Genomic DNA, 21,419 nt, shown 5'->3' with positions numbered 1-21,419 from the left:
CAAATCAGATTGCAGAAACTTGTCCAGGTTTCTGAAATGGAGATGATTAAAATGGAGATGATTCCCCAGATCCAGGCAGGATGATGTCCTTTTTCAGCAGAAAGTAGCCAGAGCAGCTACTGCCCTATTTGTTCAGAGATGTGAGGGAAATTAAAACTGGAATGGGGATGAACTGAGTTCCCCTTAAACTGAATTCCCTAACTGAGTTTATGATTAATCTCTTTATCCTAAATTTAAAAAATATTATTGTATTATTCATTGACATTCTGAGTTAAAAGCCTCTTGTAGTTTAAACTAACCAAAATATGTATCATTGTTTTGGATTTTTTTTCCTTTTAAATTAATTTTTATTGGGGGGTACTTATTTACAATGTTGTGTTAATTTCTGTGTGTGCATGCATGTGTGTTGTCAGTCATGTTCAACTCTTTGCAACTCCATAGACTGTAGCCCTCTAGACTCCTCTGTCCATGGAATTTTCCAGGCAAGAATACTGGAGCGGGTTGTCATTTCCTAGTCCAGGGTTATTCCTGACCCAGGGATTGAACCCGTGTCTCTTGCATCTCCTGCATTGGCAGGCAGATTCTTTACCAACTACATCATCTGGGAAGCCCTTGTTAGTTTCAACTGTACAGCAAAATGAGTCAGCCACACATATACATATAGCCCCTCCCTTTTGGACTTTCCTATTCAGGTCACCACAGTGCATTAAGTAGAGTTCCCTTTGTCCAAAATGTTATCCCCTTTCTTGTCCTGCCCCTGTTCCCCTCAGGATTGAGGAGTGTCAAAGAAAAGAGGGGTTGAAACTGAGCAGGACCCTGTGGAGCATTCCTGGGTACAAAAGCCTTTTTGTGTCTCCCATTTCTTGTTTATGGAAAAGGCTTTGGTCTCCTGGGCCTTCCCTAAGTTCCAAAGAGCAGACTCAAGCAGTTAATGACTAGAACCACAGAGTAACAGGATTCTTGGTTCCTCCTGAAGGATGGATTGTTATCTAGCAATCTGATGCACATCTTGGAGTTGTTCTCTAGAAACTAAGAACCGTACTCAGGTGGAGGATGGTGACTACATGCTGACTACAGGTGTGTGGTTCTTCAGACTGGGAACCAAAATGTTGAGATTCCTGAAACATTACCTCTTAACTCATCACCAACTAATTAAAAGAAGGTCCAGAGCTGATAGGCATCCTATGACCCTTGCCTGAAAGTCACTGGGAAGTTTGGGTCTTTTGAACACAAGCACCCCCATTGTCTTTGCTTGGGACCCTGCAAATGAACCCTTATTTTGCTGCAAACACCTGCTGCTGGTTTGGCTTTCTGTGCCGAGGCCCTTGCTCAGTTACACAGTTGCACTGGGAAATGAAGAACTTGGTGCCCTCAGTAGAACAGAGTTCTTTAGAATGAGAAGCAGTTTAAACAAAATCTATATTGCCTGGTTCAACCCATATGCCGCCCCCTACCCCGACCCTACTATGCCTACTGAACCTCTACTCCCTTCCCACCTATTGGCCTTCTACTCAGGTCAATTCCTCTTCCAGAAAGGAAGCCCCCAGGTATGAATAGAACCCTTCTCTTTTAAGTTGAGCTGACTAGGTCTTCCATGCTGAGGCTGTCCTGCAGAGCAGAACTGTGAGTTCTTTAGAAGGAAACCCAGGGAGGAAAGAATGATTCAAAGAGGCTGCTCACAATGTGAACACTTGTTCCCAGCCTGGTTTCAGTTCTAGGTCAACCTAGCTCAGACAAGTAATCTTCAACTCCTTCAAATTTAGGCGCCATTGGACCCATCTGAGGTTTCTGGTTAGGCATTTGTAGAAGGTTGTCTGGGCCTCAACTTTGATATGGTGGAGTGTTTTGTAAACTTGGAAATTTTTGTGAATTGTTTTGCAAACGTTCAGACTGGTCCAGCTTACCTGTGGAGAGAGAACTAGCTGCCAAATTTGTCACTTTTTTTTTTCTTTAAATTGGGGAAGATTTATATAACACAAAATTAGTCTTTTTAAAGTGTGTAATTCAGTGACATTTTGTGCCATCACAATTTTGTGCCACTGCTATCTCTATTGTTATTCAGGTGCTGAGTTGTGTCCGACTCTTTGTGACCCCGTGGAGTGCAGCCCACCAGGTTTTCCTGTCCTTCACTTTCTCCAAGAGTTTGCTCAGATTCATGTGCATTGAGTCAGGGATACCATCCAGCTAGCTCATGCTCTGCTGCCCCCTTCTCCTTTAGTCATCAATCTTTTTGCCAATGCAGGATATGTAAGCTGCGGGTTTGATCCCTGGGTCAGAAAGATCCCCTGAAGGGGTTTGGCAACCCATTCCAGTATTCTTGCCAGGAGAATCCCATGGATTGAAGAGCCTGGTGGGCTACAGTCCATAGGGTCACAAAGAGTCAGACACAATTTAGAGACTTAGCACACACCACTACCTTTATCTAAGTCCAAAACAGTTTCATTACCCCAAAAGGAAATCCCAGGTCCCCAGCAGGCCCTCCCCCATTTTCCTCCACAGGCCCTGGCAGCTCCCCCACTGTTTTCTATGGATTTATCTATTTTGGATATGTCAAATAAATGTGATCATATGATGTGTGATCTGTTTGTCTGGTTTCTTACATTTAGAATAACTTCAGATTTCATCTGTTGTAGCTTGTATCAGAACTTTGTTCCTTTTTATGGTTGAGTCCACTGTATGTTCATAACATTTTATTTATTCATTCGTATGTCATTTCTATTTTTTTGTTGCCTCTTAAGATCTGGGATGTTGAGGAGTCTGAAATTAGGCAACAGGGGCTTTTCTGCATTTTTCACAAGAAGCAACTTGTAAAGGAAATGAAGACAGCCCAAGGTGTGATTCTCGGTGACACCTTCAGATAAAACACACATTTAGCTGGTTAGGAATTTCTCCTTCTTCTGACTTGGTTGTTAATGAAATGTAAGAGAGATCTTTGCTATGTTTTCATTTTTTTTCTTGTTCAAGAGAAAGCACTCAACTTGAATCCTCTAAATGGGGCTGCCCTTACCTGATTAGATAGCTTCTTCATGCTCTTAAAGGAGACTTTTTAGGCAAGATAAAAAGACAGTTGGTGAACACAGTTCTCCAAATATCTAATGTAAATAGAGCAGGGCTCTGTTGAGGAGGAGGCAAGATCCTGCCTGGTGGTTGGTGTTTGGGTTTGACTTGTCTCCCACCCTCAGGGGCCCAGTCTCAACTTATCTCCAGCCCACCATTTGTGCCAACAGAATTGGGACCAATGAAGGCAAGAGAGCTGCTCTTTCTATGACGCATTTCCTCACCCAGCCGCAAATTGCAACAGAGGAGATGAGATAAGGAAGAGGAACCTCAACCGAAAGGACCCAGTAGGGAATGAATGTAAACAGGGGGTTTGTTGTGCAGTGACAAGAAACCAGCCTGAGAAGGGGAAACCGATGAACAGTTAGAACTGGCTGAAAGGCAGGACAACCCTCCATCCTTGTGCTGGAGACCCTGTGAGACTATTAAAGCTGAGGTGCCAGTCAGGGCGAGTGCCCTTTTGATTTTATCCCCAAAGGATGGACTCCTAGATATCAAGGCTGAAATTTACTAGCAGATCTTTCCAGAAGAATCTCCCCTGCCCCCTCACCCCTCCCCCCGAGTCCATTTACCTGAACAAAGTACTTAAAGCTGAGGTCTGAACCTGTTCATTAATAGTGATTAGTGGCAACAACAGCTTTTTGGACCTACAGTATTATAACTGAATTGGCAGTCACTTTCTCCATTCAAAATATCATTCTGTGTTTAATTTACCTTTGATGCTCCTCTTAACTTTGACCTCCTACTGGAGTCTTAGCTCTTTTCTAGGGACAGGTAACAAGCTCTCCAGCATTGCTTTATCTTTACCCCCATCTAACACTGCAATGTGGTGTGGTGAGCAAGAGGCAAGAGAATTGAGTTTTAAGTCAGTACTTGCCATGGCTAAATCATTTACCACCTCAGTACTGTGGTCTCTGAAATGAAGGGGGCAGGGCAGTATATCCCAAAGTGTGTTCAGTATATGTCAGCTCCTGTCAATCATTGGTTGGTGGATGATTCCTAGGAGGCTTTGATTCCCAGCATTGCCAGCCTGCCTCCTGCAAGGGTAGAGAAAGTCCTCAGGCAAAGAAATGCAGATCAGTTAAGGCTCTGAAGTGGTAAGACTGGAGGGCATATGTGTTGCAATAGTGATATAAATTTCCCTAGTGTTATACATTTAGGATGGTGTCAATTTTTATATGGAAAATAATAGTCCAATTGAAAGTGGATGTGTTAGTAACTCAGTCATGTCCGACTCTTTGTGACCCCAAGGACTGTAGCCCGCCAGGCTCCTCTAACCATGGCATTCTCCAAGCAAGAATACTGGAGCGGGTTGCCATGCTCTCCCTCAGGGGCTCTTCCTGACCCAGGAATTGAATCCACGTCTCTTACATCTCCTGCATTGGCAGGTGGGTTGTTTAACACTAGCCACCTGGGAAGCCTGATGAAGAGAGTTTCCCAAGCAGAGGTGTTGGGGATTGAATCTGGGGCCTTGTGCATGCTAGGCACATGCTCTATCACTTAGCTACATCCCCCAGTCCAACTGAACAAAAGCTTAATTCATTATTATAGTTATTGTTGTTATTTGCTATTTTAGTGTTGTTTCCTCACCAATGTGTCTAGAAGTAGAATTATTTGGCCAAAGAATATTTTAAAAGTTGTAATGGTTAGGGCATTAAATTGCTGAAAGTAAAGGCTGATATATAGTGACAAAATATAGTGACTTAGTAAAGAAGGAAGTTTTCTTCTCTTTCACAAAACAGACCAGAGCTAAGTGGTTTGGGGCCTGAGGGGTAACTCTGCCATGTCTACAGCAGCTTGCACCTCTGGTCATGGTGGCTTCTTCAGTTCCTGTCACATCCCAGCCAACAAGGAAGGAAAACGTCAAGAGGGCACATGTGCTTTCCTTATGAGGCCATGACCCAGAAGTGGCACATATTTTTCCACCCATATCTCTATGTCAGGGCTTAGTCACATGACCAAATAACAAGAAAGCTACAAAATGGCAGTTTCCAGCCTCAGTTCAGTTCAGTTCAGTTGCTCACTCACGTCTGACTCTTTGCCACCACATGGACTGCAGCACGCCAGGCCTTCCTGTCCACTACCAACTCCTGAAGTTTACTCAAACTCGTGTCCATTGAGTCAGTGAAGCCATTCAACCATCTCATCCTCTGTCATCTCCTTCTCCTGCTTTCAATATTTCCCAGCATCAGGGTCTTTTCAAATGAGTCAGCTCTTCACATCAGGTTGCCAAAGTATTGAAGTTTCAGCTTCAGCATCAGTTCTTCCAATGAATATTCAGGACTGATTTCCTTTAGGATGGACTGGTTGGATCTCCTTGCAGTCCAAGGGACTCCCAAGAGTCTTCTCCAACACCAAAGTTCAGAAGCACCAATTCTTCAGCACTCAGCTTTCTTTGTAGTCCAACTCTCACAACCATACATGACTACTGGAAAAACCATGGCTTTGACTAGATGGACCTTTGTTGTCAAAGTAATGTCTCTGCTTTTTAATATGCTGCCTGCTACTGCTAAGTCACTTCAGTCATGTCTGACTCTGTGCGCCCCCATAGACGGCAGCCCACCAGGCTCCCTTGTCCCTGGGATTCTCCAGGCAAGAACACTGGAGTGGGTTGCCATTTCCTTCTCCAATGCAGGAAAGTGAAAAGTGAAAGTGAAGTCGCTCAGTCGTGTCCGACTCTTAGCGACCCCATGGACTGCAGCCTACCAGGCTCCTCTGTCCATGGGATTTTCCAGGCAAGAGTACTGGAGTGGGGTGCCATTGCCTTTTCTGAATATGCTGTCTAGGTTGGTCATAATTTTTCTTCCAAGGAGCAAGCCTCTTTTAATTTCATGGCTGCAGTCACCATCTGCAGTGATTTTGGAGCTCCCCCCCAAATAAAGTCTGTCACTGTTGCCACTGTTTCCCCATCTATTTCATATGAAGTGATGGGACCGGATGCTATGATCTTCGTTTTTTGAATGTTGAGTTTTAAGCCAGCTTTTTCACTCTCCTCCTTCACTTTCATCAAGAGGCTCTTTAGTTCTTCTTCACTTTCTGCCATAAGGGTGGTGTCATCTGCATATCTGAGGTTATTGATATTTTTCCCAGCAATCTTGATTCCAGCTTGTGCTTCGTCCAGCCCAGCATTTCTCATGATGTACTCTGTATATAAGTTAAATAAGCAGGGTGACCATATACACCCTTGACGTACTCCTTTCCTGATTTGAAACCAGTCTGTTGTTTCATGTCTGTTTCTAACTGTTGTTTCTTGACCTGCAAACAGATTTCTCAGGAAGCAGGTGGGTGGTCTGGTATTCCCATCTCTTGAAGAATTTTCCACAGTTTGTTGTGATCTACACAGTCAAAGGCTTTGGCATAGTCAATAACACAGAAGTAGATGCTTTTCTGGAACTCTTGCTTTTTCGATGATCCAGCGGATGCTGGATCCTCTGCCTTTTCTACATCCAGCTTGAACACCTGAAAGTTCACGGTCATGTTCTGTTGAAGCTTGGCTTGGAGAATTTTGAGCATTTGCTAGCATGTGAGATGAGTGCAATTGTGCAGCAGTTTACTCATTTTTTAGCATTGCCCTTCTTTGGGATTGGAATGAAAACTGACCTTTTCCAGGCTTGTGGCCACTGCTGAGTTTTCCAAATTTGCTGGCATATTGAGTGCAGCACTTTCACAGCATCATCTTTTAGGATTTGAAATAGCTTAATTGGAACTCCATCACCTCCACTGGCTTTGTTCATAGTGATGCTTCCAAAGGCCCACTTGACTTCGCATTCCACTATGTCTGGCTCTAGGTGAGTGATCACACCATCATGATTATCTGGGTCATGAAGATCTTTTTTGTATAGTTCTGTGTATTCTTGCCACCTCTTCTTAGTATCTTCTGCTTCTTTTAGGTCCATACCATTTCTGTCCTTTATTGTGCCCATCTTTGCATGAAAAGTTCCTTGGTATCTGTAATTTTCTTGAAGAGATCTCTTGAAGAGTTTTTCCCATTCTATTTTTTTCCTCTACTTCTTTGCACTGATCACTGAGGAAAGCTTTCTTATCTCCCCTTGCTCTTCTTTGGAACTCTGCATTTAAATGGGTATATCTTTCCTTTTCTTCTTTGCCTTTTTCTTCTCTTCTTTTCATAGGTATTTGTAAGTCCTTCTCAGACAGCCATTTTGCCTTTTTGCCTTTCTTTTTCTTGGGGATGGTCTTGATCCCTGTCTCCTGTACAATGTTACGAACCTCCATCCATAGTTCTTCAGGGACTCTGTCTATCAGATCTAATCCCTTGAATCTATTTCTCACTTCCACTGTATAATCATAAGGGATTTGATTTAGGTCATACGTGAATGGTCTAGTGGTTTTCCCTGCTTCCTTCAATTTAAGTCTGAATTTGGCAACAAGAAGTTCATGATCTGAGCCACAGTCAGCTCCTGGTTTTGTTTTTGTTGACTGTATACAGCTTCTCCATCTTTGACTGCAAAGAATGTAATCAATCTGATTTCAGTGTTGACCATCTGGTGATGTCCATGTGTAGAGTCTTCTCTTGTGTTGTTGGTAGAGGATGTTTGCTATGGCCAATGCATATTCTTGGCAAAACTCCATTAGCCTTTGCCCTGCTTCATTTTGTACTCTAAGGCCAACTTTGCCTGTACTCCAGGTGTTTCTTGATTTCCTACTTTTGCATTCCATTCCCCTATAATGAAAAGGAGATCATTTTGGGTGTTAGTTCTAGAAGATCTTGTAGTTCTTCATAGAACCATTCAGCTTCAGCTTCTTCAGCATTACTGGTCAGGGCATAGACTTAGATTACTGTGATATTGAATGGTTTGCCTTGGAAATGAACAGAGTTTATCCTGTTGTTTTTGAGCTTGCACCCAAGCACAGCATTTTGGACTCTCTTGTTGTCTATGAGGGCTATTCCATTTCTCCTAAGCTTGGCTATGCCTAATTAAAATTCAGCAATCTAAAGATAGGAAAAATGATTTTTGGTGGGTGATCATAGTCTCTGCTTGAAGACTTATACCAAATTATTTTTCCAAAATGATTAGTGCTAAAAGTTCAGCTCTACCAAAATTGCATGGGCATGTCCAGTAAATGAGTGCTCATTAAGGACCTTTTTTTTGTGTAAAACCTTCAGACACTGTGGAGATATTGACACAGAAGACTGATGAGACAGTTTTGTACACAGGAAACAGCTAGGGACAGGGGTTAACTGAAGTGCTGAGATGTGGGTGTCAGACTCTATGGGAAGGATTGGTTAAAGTTAGGGTGTACAGGTGTTCCCTGGAGGAGCTGACTTCAGGTGGAACTTGCAGGATGATGTTGTTAATCATCTCTTGATCATCCCTGCCTGGTCAGGGATCATAAAGGAAGTCGTCACTTGACCATCAATGCCATTATAGCCAACTCTTAAACTTTTTCCTAAAATTTTCCACTGCCAACAAGTAGCCAAATGGTAGGGTTTTGAAAGGTACTTCCTTTTCCAGATCTTTGATGGAATATTGAGTTGGAGTAAAGAGATCAAAGGGATGGTGGGAAAAGAGAGCTCAAAAGTTCAAGGTTATTTACAGGTTCAGAGACTGCAAGTCTTCCAGCTGCTGAGGGTGTGTGCTTCTCCCAAGCCACACAACAACCCTGTGGACAATCAAGTTCCCTCTAAAGATCTACCCATGGGTCCAGTTACTAAATATCCTTAACTGGATGATCTTTCCTCTGGGTCCTTTTCCTTTACATTCTGTGAGTTGGAGAAGGGATGGTACTAACGTAGTCGTTGGACGAATGGCTGGAAGGAAGTGATGGTGAATGGCTCTAATGCAGCTGATTCTGACTGTAAAAAACTTGCTCAAAACTGTGAAGAAGATAATCAATTTTATCTTACTCTCCTCGGATTTTCACCTTCACTATTTCCATTTCCATCTTCCATTCTCTACCAATATTATCATGGTTTCCATGTCCTCTCCTCTCCCAAATGGGTCCTCTTAGGCAGTCTCTCATGTTCTCTGTTTTTCTCTTCTCACTTTCTTACCCCTACTGATGTGTCTTAGTCTCCATTTTCTAGAGAACCTAAGCCTGCCTTCTCTCCATCCCTCCATTCCTCCTTCTGTCAGTTTATACTTTTATCCACCCATCGATTCCATCATCCAACCAACCAAATATCTGACCATTCAGGAAAGTTAATTTAAACTGCAGTGCTAATGGCTTTAACAGTCTTAACATTAACTTTCCCCAGTTGAAGGGATTTCTGGCATGATAACAGGCCAACAGGGTAAATATTTGGGGAGGAACATATGGTGAATTTAGCTATCCTGTTCTCTACTTAATTGTAGAGCTACTTAGTTTAGATCTGTTATGTCAGGATGAAAGCAAATTTGAAGATGATTCAGCTTAGTCCAAAGTCACCTCTGCCTAATTGCTGTCATTATAGAATGAAATCACCCTGTAGCTGAGACCACAAAGGCTCTATTGCTGGGAAGGCCCAGGTTTGCAGCAGGTGTAGAGGCCTCTGCAAGGCAGCTGCCTTGGGTCCCACTGCTGACCTCCTTGGAGGGTTTCAGTGGTGGGGCTCCTTCTGCAGCCAGGGTACTCGGATTGTGGTTAAGATCTGTCCTGTCATCACTTTCACTCTGATTAGTCTCACTTGGAAGAACTTTTGATAGCCTTTCACAAGCACAGGTCAGCGTGGGAAAACCAGTTCCTCTGTATGGGACTGATTTAATCTCTGTGTGTAGAGGCTGATCTTGGGGTAAAAATGCACTCCTTCTCACGTCAAACACTTGGGACATGACAGCCCACAGCTGCTCTTGAGGCATCTTGGGTTTTCTGACTGGGGACGGCTAGCTAAGAGGTGTCTGCCTGGCTTGGGCCCCGGTGCATCATTCAACGCTGGGCTTGATGCCACTCGGCTCCGGGTGTAGTCAAACAATCTGTAGCTTAGTGGGACATCCTGCTTGCTTTGGGTGACTCACAGTTCCCCAGCAGCTGCTTGAAGTTTTGTTTATAGCAATGTCTCCTGCTCACTCCACACCCCCAAGTCCCTATAAGCTACTCCACAGGTGGCCTGACTTTTGGTGCAAAAAAAGTTTATCAACTGTTCCTTTCTTCCTCCAATGTATATGTGTGTGTGTGTGTGTGTGTGTGTGTGTGTGTTTAAACTTATCTAAACAAAATTAAGCTGTGGGGAGTCCATTAATAAAAGGTTTCTATTACAAAATTATTGGCACTCTGCAAGGCGCTTTTGAGGAGAGCAGGAAGATCGATTATACCTGAAATAAAAGAGCAGGGCAGACAATACTCAGGGGGAAAGGCTCTTAAGTATGAGAAGGAATATAGATTTCCACCTGGGCAGTCAATGTTTGAATATGATGAAAAAGCATGTTAGAATCCACGGTCTGGCAATTATTTGAAAAGTCTTGGGGAGACTCTAAATGTGCTTTAAAAAAAAGAAAAACACCCCCCCCCCCCCAAAAACTCAGCTAAAGCTTCTCAGAAATAAAGAGCAGCTATTTCAACAGAAGACTAGAAACCCAAAATGCAGAGCCTATGATGAATTTGTGGAGGTTTCTAAAGCCACAGAAATGGTGAGCCCACTGTGTTTGCTGGGGGGCATGGGGGTGAGGGAGGGGACAGGGAGCCCAGGCCATCTTCCAGAGCAGTCAAGCTAATGAGAAACCATTCCTCTTCTTTAAGCCCGGTGCCTTCACTTGTTTCTCGGAAGCTTTGTGAAACAGATGGGGAGTACAACGGATTGTTACCCAGAAAGGATCAGTTCAATGGGGGTGCAGTTTACTTTCCATCTCTGTCATGTGAACCAATTAACCTGCAGCAGGCTGGTGAAATGCAGCTGGCAGTTAATAGGGCCATTGTTGGAGCGGTGCCTGCCCTGGGCAAACTGCTGATAGGGATCTCTGGATGGCCCTGGGGATGAGAGGAAACCAGCTGAGCTACAGCTGTGGTGGGATGTTCACTCTCAGGAATGGCTGTGCATTGTCAGGGAAGGTGGGCAAGAAAAAGAGGGAAATGAAAGGGAACCCCTGGGTTAAGAAAGGGAAGGTAGGTAAAGAAGGAGAGAGGAAAAGGGGGGAATAAAGGAGGGAGGGAGGGACTACAGCCCTTCATCTGTAGGGGGGCAGGGATAGTTTCCAGGACCCCCTCAGACCCAAAAATCCTTGGATGCCCAAGTCCCTTATATAAAATGCAGAGTATTTGCATATTCCCTGGTGGTTCAAACCAAAAACAATCTGTCTGAAATGCAGGAAACATGGGTTCAACGCCTGGGTCAGGAAGATCCCCTGGAGAAGGGAATGGCAATCCATTCCAGTATTCTTGCCTGGGAAATCCCCTGGACAGAGGAGCTACAGTCCATGGAGTCGCAAAGAGTCAGACATGACTGAGCAACTAACACTTCTGAGTATAACCTACACACATCCTCCCATATACTTTAAATCATCTTATAATTCATAAAACAGTGTAAAACTATGTAAATAGTTGCCTGCACACAGCAAATTCAGGTTTTGCTTTTCAGAACTTGGCAATTTTTAAAAAATATTTTCCATCTGCAGTTGGTTGAATCTAGGGACGGGAAACCTGTAGGTATGGAGTATTAACTGTGTAGCACTTGTAGGTGCTGCCTTTAATCTTTACCAAAAAATTGCTGAAGGGATTCTGCTCTCAGGCCAGCTCTCCCCAAAGTGTATTTAGAGGAGGGGTCATGTTCTGTATGGTATTAATTGGTGTTTTAGGGGGGATATCTTTTAATGGATGAGAGATAAACTATGGTCTCATCCATTTGGGAAATATTTTTGGTTTAACAGGTTTCTTTAATGTGTTCCTTCTCAGAACTTTCAATAAACTCAAGTGTGTTACAGGGCTCCATCACTAGACCATGGTATTATAGCGCCTCCTCAAATTATTTTATTTATTCAAAGATGATATCCTGGGACAAGCATTCTGAGAAATGGAGTTTTGGAAATAATGATTCAAGCCTGTGCTGTACTTGCAGGCAACACTGAGCCGCTTCCACACTGGTTCTGTCTTAAAGCTGGACAAGCCCCTGACATCTTTCTTTGGTTGGAGCCCAAAATCTTCCTGCCAATTGCCAATTCTTGCAATTGATGAGTAAGTTACTTCCTCTTGTTTTTCTACAAGAGCAATAGAGGATGGAGGGGCATTGGACATTGGTGTGTTTTAGTGCTGTGAGCTTGCCAACTCTGCTTTCTTCTTCCTGGAAAGGAACCACTCCCACCCACATGCAGCCCCTCAGAAGCTCTCTGAGGACCACCACTGGGGGTGGAAAGGAGCCAGCGAAATCTTCTCTGGCCCTATCCTCACCCCATGGTGTCATTTAGATAGTGACAACCCTCAATCCCGATCCTGGAGAGAACTCCTTTTAGAGACATGGCATCACTGGCATGTGACCAGCGGAGGCAAGACTAATGTCCCAAGTGAAAGTCGCTCAGTTGTGTCGACTCTTTGTGACCCCACGGACTATACAGTCCATGGAATTCTCCAGGCCAGAATACTGGAGTGGGTAGCCATTCCCTTCTCCAGGGGATCTTCCCAACCCAGGAATCAATCCCAGGTCTCCCACGTTGCAGGTGGATTCTTTACCAGCTGAGCCACCAGGGAAGCCCAATGTCCCAAAGGTCTTACGTTTGTGTTGACCATTACTTCCTTTAGACACCCGCAGGGTCCAGTTCTGCACCTGTTTTATGGGAGATCAACATAGCAGGAAAATTGTTCCTACCCAGAAGCTCTGGGTAAACAAATAAAGGAACTGAAGAACTGGAGATTCCCTCATACCCCATCCATGAAGTCTGGGAGGGATTAGACAGAGTCATTAACTACTCTTAGCAGCTTCTTAGATCTATTTTCTTTCACTTTCTGCAAATGGCATTCTTTACCCCACCAACAAGTGGGACCAATCAGGAGCATACAATGTGGGGGACACATGCATATTTCTGTCTCCAAATTAGTAGGAAAATAGGCAGTGGGGAAGTGAGGACATGAAGAAATTATGTTTTTAGACAGTTAATTTACCCAAAGTACAACTGCTATCTGTTTGTTACAGACATTTTGGAACATACATAAAAGTAGAAAGAAGGAACATTTGTCTATGAAGATGAATGGTGAACATTTCACCCTGTTGCCAGCAGCCAAAATGGTTGTATTTTTTGAGCAACTGCCTGATTTTTACCCACAAACATAGTAGTTCTTATATCTAGTCGTATCTCCAACTTTGCACCAGTTTCTAGGAAAGTTTGCACTCCTCATTCATGGAATAACAAATTAGTCTTTGAACACTGTTTATGGAATACCTGCCATGTGCCAGGAACCCTGCTAGGCCTAGCAGGGTGTGAGCAAACCAGACATGTGTCTGCCGGTACACATATGCCATTCCTAGGCGGTGTGATCTGATGGATGCTGACAGGTATTAATAGGACTCACTGAGTGTGTAGCTAGCACTGTGTTAGCGGTTTGCATATGTGCATGTGTGTGCTAAGTCGCTTCAGTCGTATCTGACTCTTTGCAACTCTGTGGTCTGTAGCCTGCTAGGCTCCTCTGTCCATGGGATTCTCCAGGCAAGGACACTGGAATGGGTTACCATGCCTTTCTCCAGGGGATCTTCCTGACCCAGGGATCGAACCTGCATCTCTTATGTCTCCTGCATTGGTAGGTGGGTTCTTCACCACTAGTGCTACCTGGGAAGCCTAGCAGTTTGCGTGTGTCAGGGAACTTTAGTTTCTTTAATTTTGTATGTGTATTCTTTCAGAGAGTTTCCTTCTCCCTACTCCAAGGGCGCTGGGCTGCACTGATGTGCTTCTGCCAGTGGTGAAGTTCATGTTACCAGGGACACCTTCTTGTTTTGTGTTTTGGGGAAGCCTCTGGGCACAATCTCAGAGGAGATCCTGGCTGGGGCCCCAGAGGAGGAGGCAAGAGAGCACTGTGGTTTGAGGAGGCAGAGGTGGGAACTAAATTTCTACAGAACTGAACAGGGGACAGATGGGGCTGGCTGAGATCGGTGGGGGTCTGTGTCCTTCTCCCTGGGGGAGTCAGAGGGGAAGGCTGGCAGCACATCAAGGAGGAGGAAGACTCCAGTTACTTATGCTCAAAGCAATAGCCATCAAATCCATATGTACAGAGAACACTGAGCCTCTCAGACACAAGAGCCTATGAAAACCTTGACAGTGGCACCTGCTTGCTGACCAGTGTGGAGTGATGATTGTAGAGTCCCTGATGTTTCAGGATTCATGTGGTCTTTAGGGCCTTTGTAGAACTGATCTAAGTTACTTTGATCACACACCAGTCTTTAATTCTCTTGCAAAGGTGAGAATGAAACCAAATTCAGGTCAAATATTGCCACACAACCATCACTGAATGAACATTTATTATTGCTATTATTTTTAACTTTTGGGAGAAAATGTTATTAATTTAAGCAGTAAAAAATAAAATCTTTTAACTTTGGAAGGAATATCAACATCCCTTTCTTTAGGAAAGTGATGCTTTAATTGTCCAGAAATAAAAAGTGAGCTGCTTGAAAAGACTTCCACCAAAAGAGTTTCCACAACATCCTGATGTCTCATTAAGGAATTTTTTCTTACATCTCACTTAAAATCCACTTTCTGTGACAAATTGTTTGTATTCCTTACTGTTAAGAAGTATTTACATCTGCATCTACTAGCTTATATATGAAACACGGGAGGACCAAATCTTTATGTTTAGCATCTGGCCCAGCATATTAAGAGCTGGTCTGAAATACTCAGAAGAAAAATGTAAAAGAAACACCAGTAGCACCAGTAGTAAGAATAAGTGAATTTCAGAGATGGGGAGTGTTGAGTAGCTTGAACTAGCATTTAGTAATGAGTAGTTTCATGCAAAGATGGGCTCAATAAAGGACAGAAATGGTATGGACCTAACAGAAGCAGAAGATATTAAGAAGAGGTGGCAAGAATACACAGAAGAACTGTACAAAAAAGATCTTCACGACCCAGATAATCATGATGGTGTGATCACTGACCTAGAGCCAGACATCCTGGAATGTGAAGTCAAGTGGGCCTTAGAAAGCATCACTACAAACAAAGCTAGTGGAGGTGATGGAATTCCAGTTGAGCAACTTCAATTCCTGAAAGATGATGATATGAAAGTGCTGCACTCAATATGCCAGCAAATTTGGAAAACTCAGCAGTGGCCACAGGACTGGAAAAGGTCAGTTTTCATTCCAATCCCAAAGAAAGGCAATGCCAAAGAATGCTCAAGCTACCACACAATTGCACTCATCTCACACGCTAGTAAAGTAATGCTCAAAATTCTCCAAGCCAGGCTTTAGCAATACGTGAACCGTGAACTTCCAGATGTTCAAGCTGGTTTTAGAAAAGGCAGAGGAACCAGAGATCAAATCGCCAACATCCGCTGGATCATGGAAAAAGCAAGAGAGTTCCAAAAAAACATTTATTTCTGCTGTATTGACTATGCCAAAGCCTTTGACTGTGTGGATCACAATAAACTGTGGAAAATTTTGAAAGAGATGGGAATACCAGACCACCTGATCTGCCTCTTGAGAAATTTGTATGCAGGTCAGGAAGCAACAGTTAGAACTGGACATGGAACAACAGACTGGTTCCAAATAGGAAAAGGAGTATGTCAAGGCTGTATATTGTCACCCTGTTTATTTAACTTATATGCAGAGTACATCATGAGAAATGCTGGACTGGAAGAAGCACAAGCTGGAATCAAGATTGCCTGGAGAAATATCAATAACCGCAGATATGCAGATGACACCACCCTTATGGCAGAAAGTGAAGAGGAACTAAAAAGCCTCTTGATGAGAGTGAAAGAGGAGAGTGAAAAGTTGGCTTAAAGCTCAACATTCAGAAAACGAAGATCATGGCATCTGGTCCCATCACTTCATGGGAAATAGATGGGGAAACAGTGGAAACAGTGGCTGACTTTATTTTTTGGGGCTCCAAAATCACAGCAGATGGTGACTGCAGCCATGAAATTAAAAGATACTTACTCCTTGGAAGGAAAGTTATGACCAACCTAGATAGCATATTCAAAAGCAGAGACATTACTTTGCCAACAAAGGTCTGTCTAGTCAAGGCTATGGTTTTTCCTGTGGTCATGTATGGATGTAAGAGTTGGACTGTGAAGAAAGCTGAACGCCGAAGAATTGATGCTTTTGAACTGTGGTGTTGGAGAAGACTCTTGAGAGTCCCTTGGACTGCAAGGAGATCCAACCAGTCCATTCTGAAGGAGATCAGCCCTGGGATTTCTTTGGAAGGAATGATGCTAAAGCTGAAACTCCAGTATTTTGGCCACCTCATGCGAAGTGTTGACTCATTGGAAAAGACTCTGATGCTGGGAGGGATTGGGGGCAGGAGGAGAAGGGGATGGCAGAGAATGAGATGGCTGGATGGCATCACTGACTTGATGGACGTGAGTCTGGGTGAACTCCGGGAGTTGGTGATGGACAGGGAGACCTGGTGTGCTGCGATTCATGGGGTTGCAAAGAATCAGACACGACTGAGTGACTGAACTGAACTGAACTGAGTAGGCATGCACTTCCTACTACCTCCTCTTGAACTCTTACGAAGTCCCAGTTCTCTAGTAGAGGGTTCAACCACTTCCTTACATGTACTTAGTCACTTGATACAGATACAATAGTATGTCAGAGCTAGGGTCTAGTCCCTGTATAGTTGATTTCAGGCATCCAGAATTTTCCAGATCAATAGCTCAACAAGGGATTGTTTGTAGAACAAGTCTGTGCATCACCCCTACATGTCCAGGCTAAAGGCCTTGCTAGGTTCTTATTCTAGGTTTGTGCAGAGATGGAGAGTATCTCTCAACTATTTTTCTTCATATATGTAGATTCTCTTTTTTAGATTCTTTGCCATTGTAGGTTATAACAATATATTTAATATAGTTCCCTGTGCTATACAGTAGGTTCTTGTTTACTTATTTTATATATCATCGTATGTATATATTAATCCCCAAATTCTAATTTATCTCCCTGCCACATCCCACCCCGCTTCCCCTTTGGTTTGTGTTCTATGTCTGTGAGTCTATTTCTGGTTTGTAGATAAGTTCATTTGTATCATTTTTTTAAGATTAAACAAATAAGTGATATATAATATTTGTCTCTGTTTGACTTACTTCACTCAATATGACAATCTCTAGGTCTATCCATGTTGGTGCAGATGGGATTAGTTCATTCTTTTTTTGTGGTTTAGTAATATTCCATTGTATACATATGTATCACATCTTTTTAATCCATCCAACTGTTGATAAACATTTAGGTTGCTTCTATGTCTTAGCAATTGTAAACAGTGTTGCTATGGACATTGGGTGTGTGTATCTTTTTGAAATAGAGTTTTCATCTTTTCTGGATATATGCTAAGGAGTGGGTTAGCAGGGTCATATGGTAGCTGTATTTTTAGTTTTTTAAGGAACTTCCATGGTGTTCTCCATAGTGGCTGTATCAATTTACATTCACACCAGCACTGTAGGAGGGTTCCCTTTTTTCTAGCATTTATTGTTTGTAGATTTTTTATTATGTCCATTCTGATTGGTGTGAGTGATACCTCATTATAGTTTTGATTTGCATTTCTCTAATAATTAGTGATGTTGAACATCTTTTCATATTGTTGGCCATCTGCATCTTTCTTTGGAGAAATTTCTATTTAGGTCTTCTGCCCATTTTTTGATTGGGCTATTTGTTTTTTTAATATTAAGCTGGATGAGCTATTTGTATATTTTGGAAATTCACCCCATGTTTGTAGCATCATTTCTCTCATCTATTTCAATCAGTTCTCATAGTTGACCAATGAGAACCTCTTTCTAGCATCTTTATATACACCAGTGTACTATTAGTGTTATCAATGTATTAATTTCCTGTGAGAGCTGTAAGAAATGACCACAAACATGGTTTCCTAAAACAATAGGAATTTATTCTTTTATGCTTCTGGAGGCCAGAAATCTGAAATCAAGGTGAGCCAGGACTGTACTCTCTCTGGAGACTCTAGAGGTCTCTCTGTTCCTTGTCTATTTTGGCTTCTCATGGCTGCTGGTGTTCCTTGGCTTGTGGTCACATCAGTCCAATTTCTGCCTCTGTCTTGACACTGACAGGGTGTCAGTGTCCTCACTTCTGTCTGTATAATCTCCCTCTGTAAGGACAGTTGGTATTGGATTTAGGGTCCATCTGGATAATCTAGGACAATCTCCTTAAGATCTCTAATTTATAATCTAGGATAATCTCCTTATCTTCTTATGATAAGATCTCTAACTTAATTATATCAACAAAGATCATTTTTCCAAATAAAGTCACTTTCACAGGTTCTGATGCTTCAGACATGAGCATATTTTGAAGGTCACAATCTAACTCATTGTATCAATGATTCTGTTATTTAGGATGCTATACAGCAAGTTTTCTGGTGATCACAGTGTAGATAACAGGTCAATGAGCAGTAGCTACCTCTGGAGAGTGGTCTTTCTTTTGAATACTAGCTGACCACCTGTAGGCCTTCAGGAAAGAGCAAGTGACAGCCCCTCGAGCTCAACTTAGAGAAACTAACACATCACAATTCAGGAGAGAGCCCTGATAATGCTTGTGATTGAATTTGCTAGTAACTTTTAGGATGGGGATTTAAGGTTAGGTTTACTTTTATCTTTAATGAAATATTTCTTGCATCCAAGGTTTTGCTGGACAATTCCTATCTTATACAAATTATCATAGTTAATTTTCATAGTATTGTCAAGGTAAAAGTGATTATACACATTTTGTAGGTAAGGAAACTGAAGCTGAGAAATACTAAAATGATCACGCTGATAGGGTAGGGCTAAGACTTGGCCATGTTTCTGTCTGACTCTAAAGTCAGAATGCCTTGCTATACAGCTAGACTGCTTTCTCCAAGGTGGTCCAACCCACCTGGAAATACCTGCCTCTGATCAGTTTCTAGTGGTACTTGCAGTTCTACCTGCTTTGGATAAGTACACTATGGAAGAAGTAACATTAATGAAGAGGAAGACAGAGAAAAGAGTATAAAGATAAGAAAGGGGGCAGGAGAGAGGTGGGGGTTCAGAAGAAGTCCTCGAACTGTTGCAATTTATAAAGAAGAAAGCTGAGGGCATGGACTGATATTTTAGTCAGTTTGGGCTGCTGTGTAACAAAGTACCATAGACTGTGCATCTGACTTACACATAATAGAAATTTACTTCTCACAGTTATGGGGCTGAAGATTAGGATGGAAGTCTGAGATTAGGATGCTAGCACGATTGGGTTCTGGTGAGAGCCCTGTTCTGTGTTGCAGATGGCTCGTTGTACCCTCACATGGCAGACAGCAGAGGGAGGAAGAAAACTCTTCTGTGACTCTTACAAAGACATTAATCCTATTCCCAAGGATTCACCCCATAACCTCATCTTATTTCAATGACCTCCCAAAGTCTCCATCTCCTAATACCATCTCACTGGGAGGTAGGGTTGCAACATATGGATTTGGGGGGAATATAAACATTCAGTACATAACAAGTGGCTGAGAGATTTTCCAGGGCCTCCACCAACCAGCAGAATGGCAGACCCTGTAGGCTGCCAAGGCATAGAAGAGTCAGGACAGGCAGCACTGGGGGTCCAGGCATTGGTGTGTCCTGGCTGCCCCTAATCCTGGGATGATTTTACTCAACTGGTCCCATACTTTTTCCCTGGCTCTCTACCACCTTGTGGTCCTATTTGAATTGTTGCCGATGTTTGATGCCTATGCTGGTGGCCTATCAACTATGTGGTAGATTGCACTATTCTTCATCCATTGCTTTGTGAGTTTTCGGTCCCTCCCTAGAAGCAGAATATCTCCTCATTTCACTGATACCGGGCTTGGTCACATGACTTACTTTGGTCAATGTACTGTTATCAGATGTGATGTAAACCAAAGCTTGAAATGTACCTTGAAATCAAGTTTATGTTTGTACATGTCTGCCATTGGCATGAAGACATAATCTAGCTACTCCATTGCTCCAAGGTTGATTAGAGAGACATGGAGATTATACCTTTTAGCAGTTTGAAACCTAGCCGAGTGGAGCCTAGCCTAGGTCAGCTGACCCCTAGTTAAACCAATAGATGCCTAAGTAATAATAACTGATCATTGTTTTAAGCTACTTTATTTTGGGATGACTTGTCATACAGTATTATTATGGCAAGGTCTGACTGATACATTCTGTCTTACAATTGTCATATCCACCCCTTCCCACCACTGTCTCCACCATCACTGCCATATTTCTGTTTTGGGGTGCCAGCAACACTGGCAGTAGCTATAGCTCCAGGTACTAAGGCAGCTTCTCACCACAGAGCTGGATTCCTGAGGGGCACCATGCAGAGCCAGACCTTTCATAGAACATACAGACCCTGGAAAGGGAGGAGTTGGGTCCTCTTCCTACCTTTTACAATGCTGTTACTGCTCTCTCCTGCAATCTCTCTCGTGGGTAAGGTGGTTCCCAGCCTCTGCCTGAAGTCACATTTCCGAAGGTGCACCTGCATGTCTAGGAAGCCTCCTCACTCTGTCTATAGGTTCAGCATCTGCCCAGCTGATTAGACACGGATGTTTGCAGCTTAAATTGAATTGGCCAGTTTATGTTGATCTCCATCCTTTCTACCTTTGTGGTTATCCACATCCAAGCCTTTGCTTCTAGCATTCTTGAGGGAAATGGCATCATGGCAGAAAAGCTTATGGAGACACAGAAGATGATGATCAATCTGAAGTGAAGTGAAGTGAAGTCACTCAGTCATGTCCATCTCTTTGCGACTCTGTGGACTGTAGCCTACCAGGCTCCTCCGTCCATGGGATTCTCCAGGCAAGAATACTGGAGTGGGTTGCCATTTCCTTCTCCAGGGGATCTTCCCGACCCTGGGATGGAAGCCAGGTCTCCCGCATTGCAGGCAGACGCTTTGACCTCTGATCAATCTAAATGCCTACAATTTCAATAATGAGTAGCCAGCCAGGCTGGACACCAATGGTTTTATCTAGATGATGGGATTATGGATGTTTTGTAAAAACCTATTCATTCTCTTTTGTGTTTTCTATATCTTCCAAATGGGGTATTGTTTGAATCTGAAAAATAATAACCTCTAACTTAAAACAACAACAACAACAACAATGAAACAACCTCACCACTTTGGAGGTAGGGTGAAGTGGGAGGGGGCAGAGTGGCTGTAACAGCAGCTAGGACAGTAGCTGGGGGTCAGCACCCAGTGCTTTTGGCATTAGAGGCCTCAGACTGTGGAGTCCAGCCCAGCCTGTCACTTGGTGCTGGCTCCCACTGAGGGTCATGCTTCTAACCTTAGCTGGCAGCTGGCAAAGGACACTGGATAAGGAGATGTGGGGAGACCCTAGGAG

General features: G+C 43.1%; 1 long non-coding RNA gene across 2 annotated transcripts in view; it reads left to right on the top strand.

The window, feature by feature from the left end:
- Window positions 1–21,419, top strand: part of LOC133260573 (uncharacterized) — a 306,515-nt gene that overhangs the window by 91,386 nt on the left and 193,710 nt on the right. For both annotated transcript variants that reach the window (XR_009740868.1, XR_009740872.1), the window contains exon 2: window positions 12,044–12,159. This is a non-coding gene — a long non-coding RNA (uncharacterized LOC133260573). The remainder of the gene's footprint in view (window positions 1–12,043; window positions 12,160–21,419) is intronic.

This window comes from Bos javanicus, chromosome 2 (genome assembly GCF_032452875.1).
Source record: "Bos javanicus breed banteng chromosome 2, ARS-OSU_banteng_1.0, whole genome shotgun sequence".
NCBI classification, from domain to species: Eukaryota; Metazoa; Chordata; class Mammalia; order Artiodactyla; family Bovidae; genus Bos; species Bos javanicus.
This window is presented reverse-complemented; position numbering and strand designations above follow the sequence as displayed.